This window comes from Taudactylus pleione, unplaced genomic scaffold (assembly GCF_031769625.1).
Source record: "Taudactylus pleione unplaced genomic scaffold, aTauple2 ptg000016l, whole genome shotgun sequence".
In the NCBI taxonomy this organism is placed as follows: domain Eukaryota; kingdom Metazoa; phylum Chordata; class Amphibia; order Anura; family Myobatrachidae; genus Taudactylus; species Taudactylus pleione.
The window spans coordinates 15,975,334-15,996,451 of NW_028284418.1; the positions used below are offsets into that span (position 1 = coordinate 15,975,334).

Below are 21,118 nucleotides of genomic sequence, written 5' to 3' on the forward strand. Positions count from 1 at the left end.
GTGCTTCCACCAACCAAATTTAGCTTCTTTTATACCTTATCTACTTTAGGAAATCACTTTGATATATATCACTGGATCTTCTCCTTGGAGAATAAATATGGCAGCAGTGGGATTTGATTCCAACGGCTTAAATAGCTCTGTCATCCTACAACCTGCTGTACACTTTAAAATATTTTAGCTCTCATATCTGGAATGTCATTCAAAACTTTACCCAAAGTCAGGAAAAGCTGAGATAAAATGCAAAAGAAGCCAGGTACATTTAACAAGTAATAATTATATTTGACTTCAAATTTCCTTCATTTAGCGCAACTGATGTATCCAAACAACTTTGAAGTATTATTCAAATGCCTAAAATAGACAGCTGTGAGATTAAAATCCAGAGTGATAGAAAAGTTAGAGAAATCGGAAAATAAATCCATCAATTTATACCAATGAGTCACGTTGCCAACATTTCCATCTCTAATTGTATGATAAGACAACTCAGTAATTAAATATTAGTTATGATATTACTTCTAATTACTTCATGCCAACTTAATTTTGGCTCATCTTGACTGTTAGCAGATAACATTTTTAAAACATTTGGGAAGTCTCTTGTAACAATGATGAACTGTTGAGTAGCTAGAGGAATCTTTCACCAACAAATTTCAGCTGGGTAATATCCTATCTAATGGAAAAAAAGAATCAGTTTGACATCAATAACTGGCCTACTCTTTGTATAATAAATATGGCAGCAGTGGGATTTGAACCCACGCCTCCGAAAAGACTGTAGCCTTAATCCAGCGCCTTAGACCGCTTGGCCATGCTACCACATGTGCATATCATTTGGATAGCTCACAGATCTAGAACATCAAAATTAAAGGGTTTTTTGTTTTAAAGTATTAATTGAAAAGATGTCAGCAAAGGTTAAAAGAAAGTTCATTATTAAACATAAAATCGATGAGAAATTCATATTTTTTATTGAATTGCATTTTGTTTATTTTAATTGAAATAATAAAAAGAAATTGAGATGCATGAAGTAGTAAAATATTAGTTCTGATAGGGCACATAATTAGTTCATGGAAAAGTAAAATTTGAATATCTTTACTGTTAGCAGATATCATTATTTTAAAGGTTTGAGAAGACTGTTGCAACTATGATGAACTGTTTAGAACTCGGTGACTAATGCAGGATACTATCACCATCCTTTTTCAGTTGGTTAATATCTGATCAATCATGAATTGATGATAAATTGTTTTGAACTACTGCATGTGACAGCTTAAGGTGTGCTTCCACCAACCAAATGTAGCTTCTTTCATACCTTATATACTTAAGGAAACCACTTTGATATAAGTCACTGGATCTTCTCCTTTTCAGTTGGTTAATATCTGATCAATCATCAGTTGATGATAAATTGTTTTAAACTACTGCATGTGACAGCTTAAGGTGTGCTTCCACCAACCAAATTTAGCTTCTTTTATACCTTATCTACTTTAGGAAACCACTTTGGTATATATCACTGGATCTTCTCCTTGGAGAATAAATATGGCAGCAGTGGGATTTGATTCCAGTGGCTTGAATAGCTCTGTCATCCTACAACCTGCTGTACACTTTAAAATATTTTAGCTCTCATATCTGGAATGTCATTCAAAACTTTACCCAAAGTCAGGAAAAGCTGAGATAAAATGCAAAAGAAGCCAGGTACATTTAACAAGTAATGATTATATTTGACTTCAAATTTCCTTCATTTAGCGCAACTGATGAATCCAAACAACTTTGAAGTATTATTCAAATGCCTAAAATAGACAGCTGTGAGATTAAAATACAGAGTGATAGGAAAGTTAGAGAAATCTGAATATAAATCCATCAATTTATACCAATGAGTCACGTTGCCAACATTTCCATCTCTAATTGTATGATAAGACAACTCAGTAATTAAATATTAGTTATGATATTACTTCTAATTACTTCATGCCAACTTAATTTTGGCTCATCTTGACTGTTAGCAGATAACATTTTTAAAACATTTGGGAAGTCTCTTGTAACAATGATGAACAGTTGAGTAGCTAGAGGAATCTTACACCAACAAATTTCAGCTGGGTAATATCCTTTCTAATGGAAAAAAAGAATCAGTTTGACATCATTAACTGGCCTACTCTTTGTATAATAAATATGGCAGCAGAGGGATTTGAACCCACGCCTCCGAAGAGACTGGAGCCTTAATCCAGCGCCTTAGACCGCTCGGCCATGCTACCACATGTGTATATCATTAGGATAGCTCACAGATCTAGAACATCAAAATTAAAGGGTTTTTTGTTTTAAAGTATTAATTGAAAAGATGTCAGCAAAGGTTAAAAGAAAGTTCATTATTAAACATAAAATCGATGAGAAATTCATATTTTTTATTGAATTGCATTTTGTTTATTTTCATTGAAATAATAAAAAGAAATTGAGATGCATGAAGTAGTAAAATATTAGTTCTGATAGGGCACATAATTAGTTCATGCAAAAGTAAAATTTGAATATCTTTACTGTTAGCAGATATCATTATTTTAAAGGTTTGAGAAGACTGTTGCAACTATGATGAACTGTTTAGAACTCGGTGACTAATGCAGGATACTATCACCATCCTTTTTCAGTTGGTTAATATCTGATCAATCATGAATTGATGATAAATTGTTTTGAACTACTGCATGTGACAGCTTAAGGTGTGCTTCCACCAACCAAATGTAGCTTCTTTCATACCTTATATACTTTAGGAAACCACTTTGATATAAGTCACTGGATCTTCTCCTTTTCAGTTGGTTAATATCTGATCAATCATCAGTTGATGATAAATTGTTTTAAACTACTGCATGTGACAGCTTAAGGTGTGCTTCCACCAACCAAATTTAGCTTCTTTTATACCTTATCTACTTTAGGAAACCACTTTGGTATATATCACTGGATCTTCTCCTTGGAGAATAAATATGGCAGCAGTGGGATTTGATTCCAACGGCTTGAATAGCTCTGTCATCCTACAACCTGCTGTACACTTTAAAATATTTTAGCTCTCATATCTGGAATGTCATTCAAAACTTTACCCAAAGTCAGGAAAAGCTGAGATAAAATGCAAAATTAGCCAGGTACATTTAACAAGTAATGATTATATTTGACTTCAAATTTCCTTCATTTAGCGCAACTGATGAATCCAAACAACTTTGAAGTATTATTCAAATGCCTAAAATAGACAGCTGTGAGATTAAAATCCAGAGTGATAGGAAAGTTATAGAAATCGGAATATAAATCCATCAATTTATACCAATGAGTCACGTTGCCACCATTTCCATCTCTAATTGTATGATAAGACAACTCAGTAATTAAATATTAGTTATGATATTACTTCTAATTACTTCATGCCAACTTAATTTTGGCTCATCTTGACTGTTAGCAGATAACATTTTTAAAACATTTGGGAAGTCTCTTGTAACAATGATGAACAGTTGAGAAGCTAGAGGAATCTTCCACCAACAAATTTCAGCTGGGTAATATCCTTTCTAATGGAAAAAAAGAATCAGTTTGACATCAATAACTGGCCTACTCTTTGTATAATAAATATGGCAGCAGAGGGATTTGAACCCATGCCTCCGAAGAGACTGGAGCCTTAATCCAGCGCATTAGACTGCTCGGCCATGCTACCACATGTGCATATCATTAGGATAGCTCACAGATCTAGAACACAAAATTAAAGGGTTTTTTTTTAGTTTTAAAGTATTAATTGAAAAGATGTCAGCAAAGGTTAAAAGAAAGTTCATTATTAAACATAAAATCGATGAGAAATTCATATTTTTTTTGAATTGCATTTTGTTTATTTTCATTGAAATAACAAAAGAAATTGAGATGCATGAAGTAGTAAAATATTAGTTCTGATAGGGCACATAATTAATTCATGCAAAATTAAAATTTGAATATTTTTACTGTTAGCAGATATCATTATTTTAAAGGTTTGAGAAGACTGTTGCAACTATGATGAACGGTTTAGAACTCGGTGACTAATGCAGGATACTATCACCATCCTTTTTCAGTTGGTTAATATCTGATCAATCATGAATTGATGATAAATTGTTTTGAACTACTGCATGTGACAGCTTAAGGTGTGCTTCCACCAACCAAATGTAGCTTCTTTTATACCTTATCTACTTTAGGAAACCACTTTGATATAAGTCACAGGATCTTCTCCTTTTCAGTTGGTTAATATCTGATCAATCATCAGTTGATGATAAATTGTTTTAAACTACTGCATGTGACAGCTTAAGGTGTGCTTCCACCAACCAAATTTAGCTTCTTTTATACCTTATCTACTTTAGGAAATCACTTTGATATATATCACTGGATCTTCTCCTTGGAGAATAAATATGGCAGCAGTGGGATTTGATTCCAACGGCTTAAATAGCTCTGTCATCCTACAACCTGCTGTACACTTTAAAATATTTTAGCTCTCATATCTGGAATGTCATTCAAAACTTTACCCAAAGTCAGGAAAAGCTGAGATAAAATGCAAAAGAAGCCAGGTACATTTAACAAGTAATAATTATATTTGACTTCAAATTTCCTTCATTTAGCGCAACTGATGTATCCAAACAACTTTGAAGTATTATTCAAATGCCTAAAATAGACAGCTGTGAGATTAAAATCCAGAGTGATAGAAAAGTTAGAGAAATCGGAAAATAAATCCATCAATTTATACCAATGAGTCACGTTGCCAACATTTCCATCTCTAATTGTATGATAAGACAACTCAGTAATTAAATATTAGTTATGATATTACTTCTAATTACTTCATGCCAACTTAATTTTGGCTCATCTTGACTGTTAGCAGATAACATTTTTAAAACATTTGGGAAGTCTCTTGTAACAATGATGAACTGTTGAGTAGCTAGAGGAATCTTTCACCAACAAATTTCAGCTGGGTAATATCCTTTCTAATGGAAAAAAATGAATTAGTTTGACATCAATAACTGGCCTACTCTTTGTATAATAAATAGGGCAGCAGAAGGATTTGAACCCATGCCTCCGAAGAGACTGTAGCCTTAATCCAGCGCCTTAGACCGCTCGGCCATGCTACCACATGTGCTTATCATTAGGATAGCTCACAGATCTAGAACATCAAAATTAAAGGGTTTTTTGTTTTAAAGTATTAATTGAAAAGATGTCATCAAAGGTTAAAAGAAAGTTCATTATTAAACATAAAATCGATGAGAAATTCATATTTTTTATTGAATTGCATTTTGTTTATTTTAATTGAAATAATAAAAAGAAATTGAGATGCATGAAGTAGTAAAATATTAGTTCTGATAGGGCACATAATTAGTTCATGCAAAAGTAAAATTTGAATATCTTTACTGTTAGCAGATATCATTATTTTAAAGGTTTGAGAAGACTGTTGCAACTATGATGAACTGTTTAGAACTCGGTGACTAATGCAGGATACTATCACCATCCTTTTTCAGTTGGTTAATATCTGATCAATCATGAATTGATGATAAATTGTTTTGAACTACTGCATGTGACAGCTTAAGGTGTGCTTCCACCAACCAAATGTAGCTTCTTTCATACCTTATATACTTTAGGAAACCACTTTGATATAAGTCACTGGATCTTCTCCTTTTCAGTTGGTTAATATCTGATCAATCATCAGTTGATGATAAATTGTTTTAAACTACTGCATGTGACAGCTTAAGGTGTGCTTCCACCAACCAAATTTAGCTTCTTTTATACCTTATCTACTTTAGGAAACCACTTTGGTATATATCACTGGATCTTCTCCTTGGAGAATAAATATGGCAGCAGTGGGATTTGATTCCAGTGGCTTGAATAGCTCTGTCATCCTACAACCTGCTGTACACTTTAAAATATTTTAGCTCTCATATCTGGAATGTCATTCAAAACTTTACCCAAAGTCAGGAAAAGCTGAGATAAAATGCAAAAGAAGCCAGGTACATTTAACAAGTAATGATTATATTTGACTTCAAATTTCCTTCATTTAGCGCAACTGATGAATCCAAACAACTTTGAAGTATTATTCAAATGCCTAAAATAGACAGCTGTGAGATTAAAATACAGAGTGATAGGAAAGTTAGAGAAATCTGAATATAAATCCATCAATTTATACCAATGAGTCACGTTGCCAACATTTCCATCTCTAATTGTATGATAAGACAACTCAGTAATTAAATATTAGTTATGATATTACTTCTAATTACTTCATGCCAACTTAATTTTGGCTCATCTTGACTGTTAGCAGATAACATTTTTAAAACATTTGGGAAGTCTCTTGTAACAATGATGAACAGTTGAGTAGCTAGAGGAATCTTACACCAACAAATTTCAGCTGGGTAATATCCTTTCTAATGGAAAAAAAGAATCAGTTTGACATCATTAACTGGCCTACTCTTTGTATAATAAATATGGCAGCAGAGGGATTTGAACCCACGCCTCCGAAGAGACTGGAGCCTTAATCCAGCGCCTTAGACCGCTCGGCCATGCTACCACATGTGTATATCATTAGGATAGCTCACAGATCTAGAACATCAAAATTAAAGGGTTTTTTGTTTTAAAGTATTAATTGAAAAGATGTCAGCAAAGGTTAAAAGAAAGTTCATTATTAAACATAAAATCGATGAGAAATTCATATTTTTTATTGAATTGCATTTTGTTTATTTTCATTGAAATAATAAAAAGAAATTGAGATGCATGAAGTAGTAAAATATTAGTTCTGATAGGGCACATAATTAGTTCATGCAAAAGTAAAATTTGAATATCTTTACTGTTAGCAGATATCATTATTTTAAAGGTTTGAGAAGACTGTTGCAACTATGATGAACTGTTTAGAACTCGGTGACTAATGCAGGATACTATCACCATCCTTTTTCAGTTGGTTAATATCTGATCAATCATGAATTGATGATAAATTGTTTTGAACTACTGCATGTGACAGCTTAAGGTGTGCTTCCACCAACCAAATGTAGCTTCTTTCATACCTTATATACTTTAGGAAACCACTTTGATATAAGTCACTGGATCTTCTCCTTTTCAGTTGGTTAATATCTGATCAATCATCAGTTGATGATAAATTGTTTTAAACTACTGCATGTGACAGCTTAAGGTGTGCTTCCACCAACCAAATTTAGCTTCTTTTATACCTTATCTACTTTAGGAAACCACTTTGGTATATATCACTGGATCTTCTCCTTGGAGAATAAATATGGCAGCAGTGGGATTTGATTCCAACGGCTTGAATAGCTCTGTCATCCTACAACCTGCTGTACACTTTAAAATATTTTAGCTCTCATATCTGGAATGTCATTCAAAACTTTACCCAAAGTCAGGAAAAGCTGAGATAAAATGCAAAATTAGCCAGGTACATTTAACAAGTAATGATTATATTTGACTTCAAATTTCCTTCATTTAGCGCAACTGATGAATCCAAACAACTTTGAAGTATTATTCAAATGCCTAAAATAGACAGCTGTGAGATTAAAATCCAGAGTGATAGGAAAGTTATAGAAATCGGAATATAAATCCATCAATTTATACCAATGAGTCACGTTGCCACCATTTCCATCTCTAATTGTATGATAAGACAACTCAGTAATTAAATATTAGTTATGATATTACTTCTAATTACTTCATGCCAACTTAATTTTGGCTCATCTTGACTGTTAGCAGATAACATTTTTAAAACATTTGGGAAGTCTCTTGTAACAATGATGAACAGTTGAGTAGCTAGAGGAATCTTCCACCAACAAATTTCAGCTGGGTAATATCCTTTCTAATGGAAAAAAAGAATCAGTTTGACATCAATAACTGGCCTACTCTTTGTATAATAAATATGGCAGCAGAGGGATTTGAACCCATGCCTCCGAAGAGACTGGAGCCTTAATCCAGCGCCTTAGACTGCTCGGCCATGCTACCACATGTGCATATCATTAGGATAGCTCACAGATCTAGAACATCAAAATTAAAGGGTTTTTTGTTTTAAAGTATTAATTGAAAAGATGTCAGCAAAGGTTAAAAGAAAGTTCATTATTAAACATAAAATCGATGAGAAATTCATATTTTTTATTGAATTGCATTTTGTTTATTTTAATTGAAATAATAAAAAGAAATTGAGATGCATGATGTAGTAAAATATTAGTTCTGATAGGGCACATAATTAGTTCATGCAAAAGTAAAATTTGAATATCTTTACTGTTAGCAGATATCATTATTTTAAAGGTTTGAGAAGACTGTTGCAACTATGATGAACTGTTTAGAACTCGGTGACTAATGCAGGATACTATCACCATCCTTTTTCAGTTGGTTAATATCTGATCAATCATGAATTGATGATAAATTGTTTTGAACTACTGCATGTGACAGCTTAAGGTGTGCTTCCACCAACCAAATGTAGCTTCTTTCATACCTTATATACTTTAGGAAACCACTTTGATATAAGTCACTGGATCTTCTCCTTTTCAGTTGGTTAATATCTGATCAATCATCAGTTGATGATAAATTGTTTTAAACTACTGCATGTGACAGCTTAAGGTGTGCTTCCACCAACCAAATTTAGCTTCTTTTATACCTTATCTACTTTAGGAAACCACTTTGGTATATATCACTGGATCTTCTCCTTGGAGAATAAATATGGCAGCAGTGGGATTTGATTCCAGTGGCTTGAATAGCTCTGTCATCCTACAACCTGCTGTACACTTTAAAATATTTTAGCTCTCATATCTGGAATGTCATTCAAAACTTTACCCAAAGTCAGGAAAAGCTGAGATAAAATGGAAAAGAAGCCAGGTACATTTAACAAGTAATGATTATATTTGACTTCAAATTTCCTTCATTTAGCGCAACTGATGAATCCAAACAACTTTGAAGTATTATTCAAATGCCTAAAATAGACAGCTGTGAGATTAAAATACAGAGTGATAGGAAAGTTAGAGAAATCTGAATATAAATCCATCAATTTATACCAATGAGTCACGTTGCCAACATTTCCATCTCTAATTGTATGATAAGACAACTCAGTAATTAAATATTAGTTATGATATTACTTCTAATTACTTCATGCCAACTTAATTTTGGCTCATCTTGACTGTTAACAGATAACATTTTTAAAACATTTGGGAAGTCTCTTGTAACAATGATGAACAGTTGAGTAGCTAGAGGAATCTTACACCAACAAATTTCAGCTGGGTAATATCCTTTCTAATGGAAAAAAAGAATCAGTTTGACATCATTAACTGGCCTACTCTTTGTATAATAAATATGGCAGCAGAGGGATTTGAACCCACGCCTCCGAAGAGACTGGAGCCTTAATCCAGCGCCTTAGACCGCTCGGCCATGCTACCACATGTGTATATCATTAGGATAGCTCACAGATCTAGAACATCAAAATTAAAGGGTTTTTTGTTTTAAAGTATTAATTGAAGAGATGTCAGCAAAGGTTAAAAGAAAGTTCATTATTAAACATAAAATCGATGAGAAATTCATATTTTTTATTGAATTGCATTTTGTTTATTTTCATTGAAATAATAAAAAGAAATTGAGATGCATGAAGTAGTAAAATATTAGTTCTGATAGGGCACATAATTAGTTCATGCAAAAGTAAAATTTGAATATCTTTACTGTTAGCAGATATCATTATTTTAAAGGTTTGAGAAGACTGTTGCAACTATGATGAACTGTTTAGAACTCGGTGACTAATGCAGGATACTATCACCATCCTTTTTCAGTTGGTTAATATCTGATCAATCATGAATTGATGATAAATTGTTTTGAACTACTGCATGTGACAGCTTAAGGTGTGCTTCCACCAACCAAATGTAGCTTCTTTCATACCTTATATACTTTAGGAAACCACTTTGATATAAGTCACTGGATCTTCTCCTTTTCAGTTGGTTAATATCTGATCAATCATCAGTTGATGATAAATTGTTTTAAACTACTGCATGTGACAGCTTAAGGTGTGCTTCCACCAACCAAATTTAGCTTCTTTTATACCTTACCTACTTTAGGAAACCACTTTGGTATATATCACTGGATCTTCTCCTTGGAGAATAAACATGGCAGCAGTGGGATTTGATTCCAGTGGCTTGAATAGCTCTGTCATCCTACAACCTGCTGTACACTTTAAAATATTTTAGCTCTCATATCTGGAATGTCATTCAAAACTTTACCCAAAGTCAGGAAAAGCTGAGATAAAATGCAAAAAAAGCCAGGTACATTTAACAAGTAATGATTATATTTGACTTCAAATTTCCTTCATTTAGCGCAACTGATGTATCCAAACAACTTTGAAGTATTATTCAAATGCCTAAAATAGACAGCTGTGAGATTAAAATGCAGAGTGATAGAAAAGTTAGAGAAATCGAAATATAAATCCTTCAATTTATACCAATGAGTCACGTTGCCAACATTTCCATCTCTAATTGTATGATAAGACAACTCAGTAATTAAATATTAGTTATGATATTACTTCTAATTACTTCATGCCAACTTAATTTTGGCTCATCTTGACTGTTAGCAGATAACATTTTTAAAACATTTGGGAAGTCTCTTGTAACAATGATGAACAGTTGAGTAGCTAGAGGAATCTTACACCAACAAATTTCAGCTGGGTAATATCCTTTCTAATGGAAAAAAAGAATCAGTTTGACATCATTAACTGGCCTACTCTTTGTATAATAAATATGGCAGCAGAGGGATTTGAACCCACGCCTCCGAAGAGACTGGAGCCTTAATCCAGCGCCTTAGACCGCTCGGCCATGCTACCACATGTGTATATCATTAGGATAGCTCACAGATCTAGAACATCAAAATTAAAGGGTTTTTTGTTTTAAAGTATTAATTGAAAAGATGTCAGCAAAGGTTAAAAGAAAGTTCATTATTAAACATAAAATCGATGAGAAATTCATATTTTTTATTGAATTGCATTTTGTTTATTTTCATTGAAATAATAAAAAGAAATTGAGATGCATGAAGTAGTAAAATATTAGTTCTGATAGGGCACATAATTAGTTCATGCAAAAGTAAAATTTGAATATCTTTACTGTTAGCAGATATCATTATTTTAAAGGTTTGAGAAGACTGTTGCAACTATGATGAACTGTTTAGAACTCGGTGACTAATGCAGGATACTATCACCATCCTTTTTCAGTTGGTTAATATCTGATCAATCATGAATTGATGATAAATTGTTTTGAACTACTGCATGTGACAGCTTAAGGTGTGCTTCCACCAACCAAATGTAGCTTCTTTCATACCTTATATACTTTAGGAAACCACTTTGATATAAGTCACTGGATCTTCTCCTTTTCAGTTGGTTAATATCTGATCAATCATCAGTTGATGATAAATTGTTTTAAACTACTGCATGTGACAGCTTAAGGTGTGCTTCCACCAACCAAATTTAGCTTCTTTTATACCTTATCTACTTTAGGAAACCACTTTGGTATATATCACTGGATCTTCTCCTTGGAGAATAAATATGGCAGCAGTGGGATTTGATTCCAACGGCTTGAATAGCTCTGTCATCCTACAACCTGCTGTACACTTTAAAATATTTTAGCTCTCATATCTGGAATGTCATTCAAAACTTTACCCAAAGTCAGGAAAAGCTGAGATAAAATGCAAAATTAGCCAGGTACATTTAACAAGTAATGATTATATTTGACTTCAAATTTCCTTCATTTAGCGCAACTGATGAATCCAAACAACTTTGAAGTATTATTCAAATGCCTAAAATAGACAGCTGTGAGATTAAAATCCAGAGTGATAGGAAAGTTATAGAAATCGGAATATAAATCCATCAATTTATACCAATGAGTCACGTTGCCACCATTTCCATCTCTAATTGTATGATAAGACAACTCAGTAATTAAATATTAGTTATGATATTACTTCTAATTACTTCATGCCAACTTAATTTTGGCTCATCTTGACTGTTAGCAGATAACATTTTTAAAACATTTGGGAAGTCTCTTGTAACAATGATGAACAGTTGAGTAGCTAGAGGAATCTTCCACCAACAAATTTCAGCTGGGTAATATCCTTTCTAATGGAAAAAAAGAATCAGTTTGACATCAATAACTGGCCTACTCTTTGTATAATAAATATGGCAGCAGAGGGATTTGAACCCATGCCTCCGAAGAGACTGGAGCCTTAATCCAGCGCCTTAGACTGCTCGGCCATGCTACCACATGTGCATATCATTAGGATAGCTCACAGATCTAGAACATCAAAATTAAAGGGTTTTTTTTTAGTTTTAAAGTATTAATTGAAAAGATGTCAGCAAAGGTTAAAAGAAAGTTCATTATTAAACATAAAATCGATGAGAAATTCATATTTTTTTTGAATTGCATTTTGTTTATTTTCATTGAAATAACAAAAGAAATTGAGATGCATGAAGTAGTAAAATATTAGTTCTGATAGGGCACATAATTAATTCATGCAAAATTAAAATTTGAATATTTTTACTGTTAGCAGATATCATTATTTTAAAGGTTTGAGAAGACTGTTGCAACTATGATGAACGGTTTAGAACTCGGTGACTAATGCAGGATACTATCACCATCCTTTTTCAGTTGGTTAATATCTGATCAATCATGAATTGATGATAAATTGTTTTGAACTACTGCATGTGACAGCTTAAGGTGTGCTTCCACCAACCAAATGTAGCTTCTTTTATACCTTATCTACTTTAGGAAACCACTTTGATATAAGTCACAGGATCTTCTCCTTTTCAGTTGGTTAATATCTGATCAATCATCAGTTGATGATAAATTGTTTTAAACTACTGCATGTGACAGCTTAAGGTGTGCTTCCACCAACCAAATTTAGCTTCTTTTATACCTTATCTACTTTAGGAAATCACTTTGATATATATCACTGGATCTTCTCCTTGGAGAATAAATATGGCAGCAGTGGGATTTGATTCCAACGGCTTAAATAGCTCTGTCATCCTACAACCTGCTGTACACTTTAAAATATTTTAGCTCTCATATCTGGAATGTCATTCAAAACTTTACCCAAAGTCAGGAAAAGCTGAGATAAAATGCAAAAGAAGCCAGGTACATTTAACAAGTAATAATTATATTTGACTTCAAATTTCCTTCATTTAGCGCAACTGATGTATCCAAACAACTTTGAAGTATTATTCAAATGCCTAAAATAGACAGCTGTGAGATTAAAATCCAGAGTGATAGAAAAGTTAGAGAAATCGGAAAATAAATCCATCAATTTATACCAATGAGTCACGTTGCCAACATTTCCATCTCTAATTGTATGATAAGACAACTCAGTAATTAAATATTAGTTATGATATTACTTCTAATTACTTCATGCCAACTTAATTTTGGCTCATCTTGACTGTTAGCAGATAACATTTTTAAAACATTTGGGAAGTCTCTTGTAACAATGATGAACTGTTGAGTAGCTAGAGGAATCTTTCACCAACAAATTTCAGCTGGGTAATATCCTTTCTAATGGAAAAAAATGAATTAGTTTGACATCAATAACTGGCCTACTCTTTGTATAATAAATAGGGCAGCAGAAGGATTTGAACCCACGCCTCCGAAGAGACTGTAGCCTTAATCCAGCGCCTTAGACCGCTCGGCCATGCTACCACATGTGCTTATCATTAGGATAGCTCACAGATCTAGAACATCAAAATTAAAGGTTTTTTTGTTTTAAAGTATTAATTGAAAAGATGTCAGCAAAGGTTAAAAGAAAGTTCATTATTAAACATAAAATCGATGAGAAATTCATATTTTTTATTGAATTGCATTTTGTTTATTTTCATTGAAATAATAAAAAGAAATTGAGATGCATGAAGTAGTAAAATATTAGTTCTGATAGGGCACATAATTAGTTCATGCAAAAGTAAAATTTGAATATCTTTACTGTTAGCAGATATCATTATTTTAAAGGTTTGAGAAGACTGTTGCAACTATGATGAACTGTTTAGAACTCGGTGACTAATGCAGGATACTATCACCATCCTTTTTCAGTTGGTTAATATCTGATCAATCATGAATTGATGATAAATTGTTTTGAACTACTGCATGTGACAGCTTAAGGTGTGCTTCCACCAACCAAATGTAGCTTCTTTCATACCTTATATACTTTAGGAAACCACTTTGATATAAGTCACTGGATCTTCTCCTTTTCAGTTGGTTAATATCTGATCAATCATCAGTTGATGATAAATTGTTTTAAACTACTGCATGTGACAGCTTAAGGTGTGCTTCCACCAACCAAATTTAGCTTCTTTTATACCTTATCTACTTTAGGAAACCACTTTGGTATATATCACTGGATCTTCTCCTTGGAGAATAAATATGGCAGCAGTGGGATTTGATTCCAACGGCTTGAATAGCTCTGTCATCCTACAACCTGCTGTACACTTTAAAATATTTTAGCTCTCATATCTGGAATGTCATTCAAAACTTTACCCAAAGTCAGGAAAAGCTGAGATAAAATGCAAAATTAGCCAGGTACATTTAACAAGTAATGATTATATTTGACTTCAAATTTCCTTCATTTAGCGCAACTGATGAATCCAAACAACTTTGAAGTATTATTCAAATGCCTAAAATAGACAGCTGTGAGATTAAAATCCAGAGTGATAGGAAAGTTATAGAAATCGGAATATAAATCCATCAATTTATACCAATGAGTCACGTTGCCACCATTTCCATCTCTAATTGTATGATAAGACAACTCAGTAATTAAATATTAGTTATGATATTACTTCTAATTACTTCATGCCAACTTAATTTTGGCTCATCTTGACTGTTAGCAGATAACATTTTTAAAACATTTGGGAAGTCTCTTGTAACAATGATGAACAGTTGAGTAGCTAGAGGAATCTTCCACCAACAAATTTCAGCTGGGTAATATCCTTTCTAATGGAAAAAAAGAATCAGTTTGACATCAATAACTGGCCTACTCTTTGTATAATAAATATGGCAGCAGAGGGATTTGAACCCATGCCTCCGAAGAGACTGGAGCCTTAATCCAGCGCCTTAGACTGCTCGGCCATGCTACCACATGTGCATATCATTAGGATAGCTCACAGATCTAGAACATCAAAATTAAAGGGTTTTTTGTTTTAAAGTATTAATTGAAAAGATGTCAGCAAAGGTTAAAAGAAAGTTCATTATTAAACATAAAATCGATGAGAAATTCATATTTTTTATTGAATTGCATTTTGTTTATTTTAATTGAAATAATAAAAAGAAATTGAGATGCATGATGTAGTAAAATATTAGTTCTGATAGGGCACATAATTAGTTCATGCAAAAGTAAAATTTGAATATCTTTACTGTTAGCAGATATCATTATTTTAAAGGTTTGAGAAGACTGTTGCAACTATGATGAACTGTTTAGAACTCGGTGACTAATGCAGGATACTATCACCATCCTTTTTCAGTTGGTTAATATCTGATCAATCATGAATTGATGATAAATTGTTTTGAACTACTGCATGTGACAGCTTAAGGTGTGCTTCCACCAACCAAATGTAGCTTCTTTCATACCTTATATACTTTAGGAAACCACTTTGATATAAGTCACTGGATCTTCTCCTTTTCAGTTGGTTAATATCTGATCAATCATCAGTTGATGATAAATTGTTTTAAACTACTGCATGTGACAGCTTAAGGTGTGCTTCCACCAACCAAATTTAGCTTCTTTTATACCTTATCTACTTTAGGAAACCACTTTGGTATATATCACTGGATCTTCTCCTTGGAGAATAAATATGGCAGCAGTGGGATTTGATTCCAGTGGCTTGAATAGCTCTGTCATCCTACAACCTGCTGTACACTTTAAAATATTTTAGCTCTCATATCTGGAATGTCATTCAAAACTTTACCCAAAGTCAGGAAAAGCTGAGATAAAATGGAAAAGAAGCCAGGTACATTTAACAAGTAATGATTATATTTGACTTCAAATTTCCTTCATTTAGCGCAACTGATGAATCCAAACAACTTTGAAGTATTATTCAAATGCCTAAAATAGACAGCTGTGAGATTAAAATACAGAGTGATAGGAAAGTTAGAGAAATCTGAATATAAATCCATCAATTTATACCAATGAGTCACGTTGCCAACATTTCCATCTCTAATTGTATGATAAGACAACTCAGTAATTAAATATTAGTTATGATATTACTTCTAATTACTTCATGCCAACTTAATTTTGGCTCATCTTGACTGTTAACAGATAACATTTTTAAAACATTTGGGAAGTCTCTTGTAACAATGATGAACAGTTGAGTAGCTAGAGGAATCTTACACCAACAAATTTCAGCTGGGTAATATCCTTTCTAATGGAAAAAAAGAATCAGTTTGACATCATTAACTGGCCTACTCTTTGTATAATAAATATGGCAGCAGAGGGATTTGAACCCACGCCTCCGAAGAGACTGGAGCCTTAATCCAGCGCCTTAGACCGCTCGGCCATGCTACCACATGTGTATATCATTAGGATAGCTCACAGATCTAGAACATCAAAATTAAAGGGTTTTTTGTTTTAAAGTATTAATTGAAGAGATGTCAGCAAAGGTTAAAAGAAAGTTCATTATTAAACATAAAATCGATGAGAAATTCATATTTTTTATTGAATTGCATTTTGTTTATTTTCATTGAAATAATAAAAAGAAATTGAGATGCATGAAGTAGTAAAATATTAGTTCTGATAGGGCACATAATTAGTTCATGCAAAAGTAAAATTTGAATATCTTTACTGTTAGCAGATATCATTATTTTAAAGGTTTGAGAAGACTGTTGCAACTATGATGAACTGTTTAGAACTCGGTGACTAATGCAGGATACTATCACCATCCTTTTTCAGTTGGTTAATATCTGATCAATCATGAATTGATGATAAATTGTTTTGAACTACTGCATGTGACAGCTTAAGGTGTGCTTCCACCAACCAAATGTAGCTTCTTTCATACCTTATATACTTTAGGAAACCACTTTGATATAAGTCACTGGATCTTCTCCTTTTCAGTTGGTTAATATCTGATCAATCATCAGTTGATGATAAATTGTTTTAAACTACTGCATGTGACAGCTTAAGGTGTGCTTCCACCAACCAAATTTAGCTTCTTTTATACCTTACCTACTTTAGGAAACCACTTTGGTATATATCACTGGATCTTCTCCTTGGAGAATAAACATGGCAGCAGTGGGATTTGATTCCAGTGGCTTGAATAGCTCTGTCATCCTACAACCTGCTGTACACTTTAAAATATTTTAGCTCTCATATCTGGAATGTCATTCAAAACTTTACCCAAAGTCAGGAAAAGCTGAGATAAAATGCAAAAAAAGCCAGGTACATTTAACAAGTAATGATTATATTTGACTTCAAATTTCCTTCATTTAGCGCAACTGATGTATCCAAACAACTTTGAAGTATTATTCAAATGCCTAAAATAGACAGCTGTGAGATTAAAATGCAGAGTGATAGAAAAGTTAGAGAAATCGAAATATAAATCCTTCAATTTATACCAATGAGTCACGTTGCCAACATTTCCATCTCTAATTGTATGATAAGACAACTCAGTAATTAAATATTAGTTATGATATTACTTCTAATTACTTCATGCCAACTTAATTTTGGCTCATCTTGACTGTTAGCAGATAACATTTTTAAAACATTTGGGAAGTCTCTTGTAACAATGATGAACTGTTGAGTAGCTAGAGGAATCTTTCACCAACAAATTTCAGCTGGGTAATATCCTATCTAATGGAAAAAAAGAATCACTTTGACATCAATAACTGGCCTACTCTTTGTATAATAAATATGGCAGCAGAGGGATTTGAACCCACGCCTCCGAAGAGACTGGATCCTTAATCCAGCGCCTTAGACCGCTCGGCCATGCTACCACATGTGCAAATCATTAGGATAGCTCACAGATCTAGAACATCAAAATTAAAGGGTTTTTTGTTTTAAAGTATTAATTGAAAAGATGTCAGCAAAGGTTAAAAGAAAGTTCATTATTAAACATAAATTCGATGAGAAATTCATATTTTTTATTGAATTGCATTTTGTTTATTTTCATTGAAATAACAAAAGAAATTGAGATGCATGAAGTAGTAAAATATTAGTTCTGATTGGGCACATAATTACTTCATGCAAAATTAAAATTTGAATATCTTTACTGTTAGCAGATATCATTATTTTAAAGGTTTGAGAAGACTGTTGCAACTATGATGAACTGTTTAGAACTCGGTGACTAATGCAGGATACTATCACCATTCTTTTTCAGTTGGTTAATATCTGATCAATCATGAATTGATGATAAATTGTTTTGAACTACTGCATGTGACAGCTTAAGGTGTGCTTCCACCAACCAAATGTAGCTTCTTTCATACCTTATATACTTTAGGAAACCACTTTGATTAAGTCACTGGATCTTCTCCTTTTCAGTTGGTTAATATCTGATCAATCATCAGTTGATGATAAATTGTTTTAAACTACTGCATGTGACAGCTTAAGGTGTGCTTCCACCAACCAAATTTAGCTTCTTTTATACCTTATCTACTTTAGGAAATCACTTTGATATATATCACTGGATCTTCTCCTTGGAGAATAAATATGGCAGCAGTGGGATTTGATTCCAACGGCTTGAATAGCTCTGTCATCCTACAACCTGCTGTACACTTTAAAATATTTTAGCTCTCATATCTGGAATGTCATTCAAAACTTTACCCAAAGTCAGGAAAAGCTGAGATAAAATGCAAAATTAGCCAGGTCCATTTAACAAGTAATGATTATATTTGACTTCAAATTTCCTTCATTTAGCGCAACTGATGTATCCAAACAACTTTGAAGTATTATTCAAATGCCTAAAATAGACAGCTGTGAGATTAAAATGCAGAGTGATAGAAAAGTTAGAGAAATTGAAATATAAATCCTTCAATTTATACCAATGAGTCACGTTGCCAACATTTCCATCTCTAATTGTATGATAAGACAACTCAGTAATTAAATATTAGTTATGATATTACTTCTAATTACTTCATGCCAACTTAATTTTGGCTCATCTTGACTGTTAGCAGATAACATTTTTAAAACATTTGGGAAGTCTCTTGTAACAATGATGAACAGTTGAGTAGCTAGAGGAATCTTCCACCAACAAATTTCAGCTGGGTAATATCCTTTCTAATGGAAAAAAAGAATCAGTTTGACATCAATAACTGGCCTACTCTTTGTATAATAAATATGGCAGCAGAGGGATTTGAACCCATGCCTCCGAAGAGACTGGAGCCTTAATCCAGCGCCTTAGACTGCTCGGCCATGCTACCACATGTGCATATCATTAGGATAGCTCACAGATCTAGAACATCAAAATTAAAGGGTTTTTTGTTTTAAAGTATTAATTGAAAAGATGTCAGCAAAGGTTAAAAGAAAGTTCATTATTAAACATAAAATCGATGAGAAATTCATATTTTTTATTGAATTGCATTTTGTTTATTTTCATTGAAATAACAAAAGAAATTGAGATGCATGAAGTAGTAAAATATTAGTTCTGATAGGGCACATAATTAATTCATGCAAAATTAAAATTTGAATATCTTTACTATTAGCAGATATCATTATTTTAAAGGTTTGAGAAGACTGTTGCAACTATGATGAACGGTTTAGAACTCGGTGACTAATGCAGGATACTATCACCATCCTTTTTCAGTTGGTTAATATCTGATCAATCATGAATTGATGATAAATTGTTTTGAACTACTGCATGTGACAGCTTAAGGTGTGCTTCCACCAACCAAATGTAGCTTCTTTCATACCTTATATACTTTAGGAAACCACTTTGATATAAGTCACTGGATCTTGTCCTTTTCAGTTGGTTAATATCTGATCAATCATCAGTTGATGATAAATTGTTTTAAACTACTGCATGTGACAGCTAAAGGTGTGCTTCCACCAACCAAATTTAGCTTCTTTTATACCTTATTTACTTTAGGAAACCACTTTGGTATATATCACTGGATCTTCTCCTTGGAGAATAAATATGGCAGCAGTGGGATTTGATTCCAACGGCTTGAATAGCTCTGTCATCCTACAACCTGCTGTACACTTTAAAATATTTTAGCTCTCATATCTGGAATGTCATTCAAAACTTTACCCAAAGTCAGGAAAAGCTGAGATAAAATGCAAAATTAGCCAGGTACATTTAACAAGTAATGATTATATTTGACTTCAAATTTCCTTCATTTAGCGCAACTGATGAATCCAAACAACTTTGAAGTATTATTCAAATGCCTAAAATAGACAGCTGTGAGATTAAAATCCAGAGTGATAGGAAAGTTATAGAAATCGGAATATAAATCCATCAATTTATACCAATGAGTCACGTTGCCACCATTTCCATCTCTAATTGTATGATAAGACAACTCAGTAATTAAATATTAGTTATGATATTACTTCTAATTACTTCATGCCAACTTAATTTTGGCTCATCTTGACTGTTAGCAGATAACATTTTTAAAACATTTGGGAAGTCTCTTGTAACAATGATGAACAGTTGAGTAGCTAGAGGAATCTTCCACCAACAAATTTCAGCTGGGTAATATCCTTTCTAATGGAAAAAAAGAATCAGTTTGACATCAATAACTGGCCTACTCTTTGTATAATAAATATGGCAGCAGAGGGATTTGAACCCATGCCTCCGAAGAGACTGGAGCCTTAATCCAGCGCCTTAGACTGCTCGGCCATGCTACCACATGTGCATATCATTAGGATAGCTCACAGATCTAGAACATCAAAATTAAAGGGTTTTTTGTTTTAAAGTATTAATTGAAAAGAGTGTCAGCAAAGGTTAAAAGAAAGTTCATTATTAAACATAAAATCGATGAGAAATTCATATTTTTTATTGAATTGCATTTTGTTTATTTTCATTGAAATAACAAAAGAAATTGAGATGCATGAAGTAGTAAAATATTAGTTCTGATAGGGCACATAATTAATTCATGCAAAATTAAAATTTGAATATCTTTACTATTAGCAGATATCATTATTTTAAAGGTTTGAGAAGACTGTTGCAACTATGATGAACGGTTTAGAACTCGGTGACTAATGCAGGATACTATCACCA

The 21,118-nt window shown here is 32.9% G+C and overlaps 6 non-coding genes across 6 annotated transcripts; all 6 read right to left on the reverse strand.

Moving 5' to 3' along the window:
- Positions 1–2,149: 2,149 nt before the first annotated feature.
- TRNAL-AAG (transfer RNA leucine (anticodon AAG)) lies at positions 2,150–2,231 on the reverse strand. The gene has a single exon. It is a non-coding gene; the product is annotated as a tRNA-Leu (tRNA).
- A 4,192-nt stretch (positions 2,232–6,423) lies between these two features.
- TRNAL-AAG (transfer RNA leucine (anticodon AAG)) lies at positions 6,424–6,505 on the reverse strand. Its single transcript has one exon. It is a non-coding gene; the product is annotated as a tRNA-Leu (tRNA).
- Positions 6,506–9,271: 2,766 nt separating this feature from the next.
- Positions 9,272–9,353, reverse strand: TRNAL-AAG (transfer RNA leucine (anticodon AAG)). The gene has a single exon. It is a non-coding gene; the product is annotated as a tRNA-Leu (tRNA).
- Positions 9,354–10,695: 1,342 nt separating this feature from the next.
- TRNAL-AAG (transfer RNA leucine (anticodon AAG)) lies at positions 10,696–10,777 on the reverse strand. Its single transcript has one exon. It is a non-coding gene; the product is annotated as a tRNA-Leu (tRNA).
- Positions 10,778–16,394: 5,617 nt separating this feature from the next.
- TRNAL-AAG (transfer RNA leucine (anticodon AAG)) lies at positions 16,395–16,476 on the reverse strand. Its single transcript has one exon. It is a non-coding gene; the product is annotated as a tRNA-Leu (tRNA).
- Positions 16,477–17,818: 1,342 nt separating this feature from the next.
- On the reverse strand, positions 17,819–17,900 carry TRNAL-AAG (transfer RNA leucine (anticodon AAG)). Its single transcript has one exon. It is a non-coding gene; the product is annotated as a tRNA-Leu (tRNA).
- Between the last annotated feature and the right edge of the window lie 3,218 nt (positions 17,901–21,118).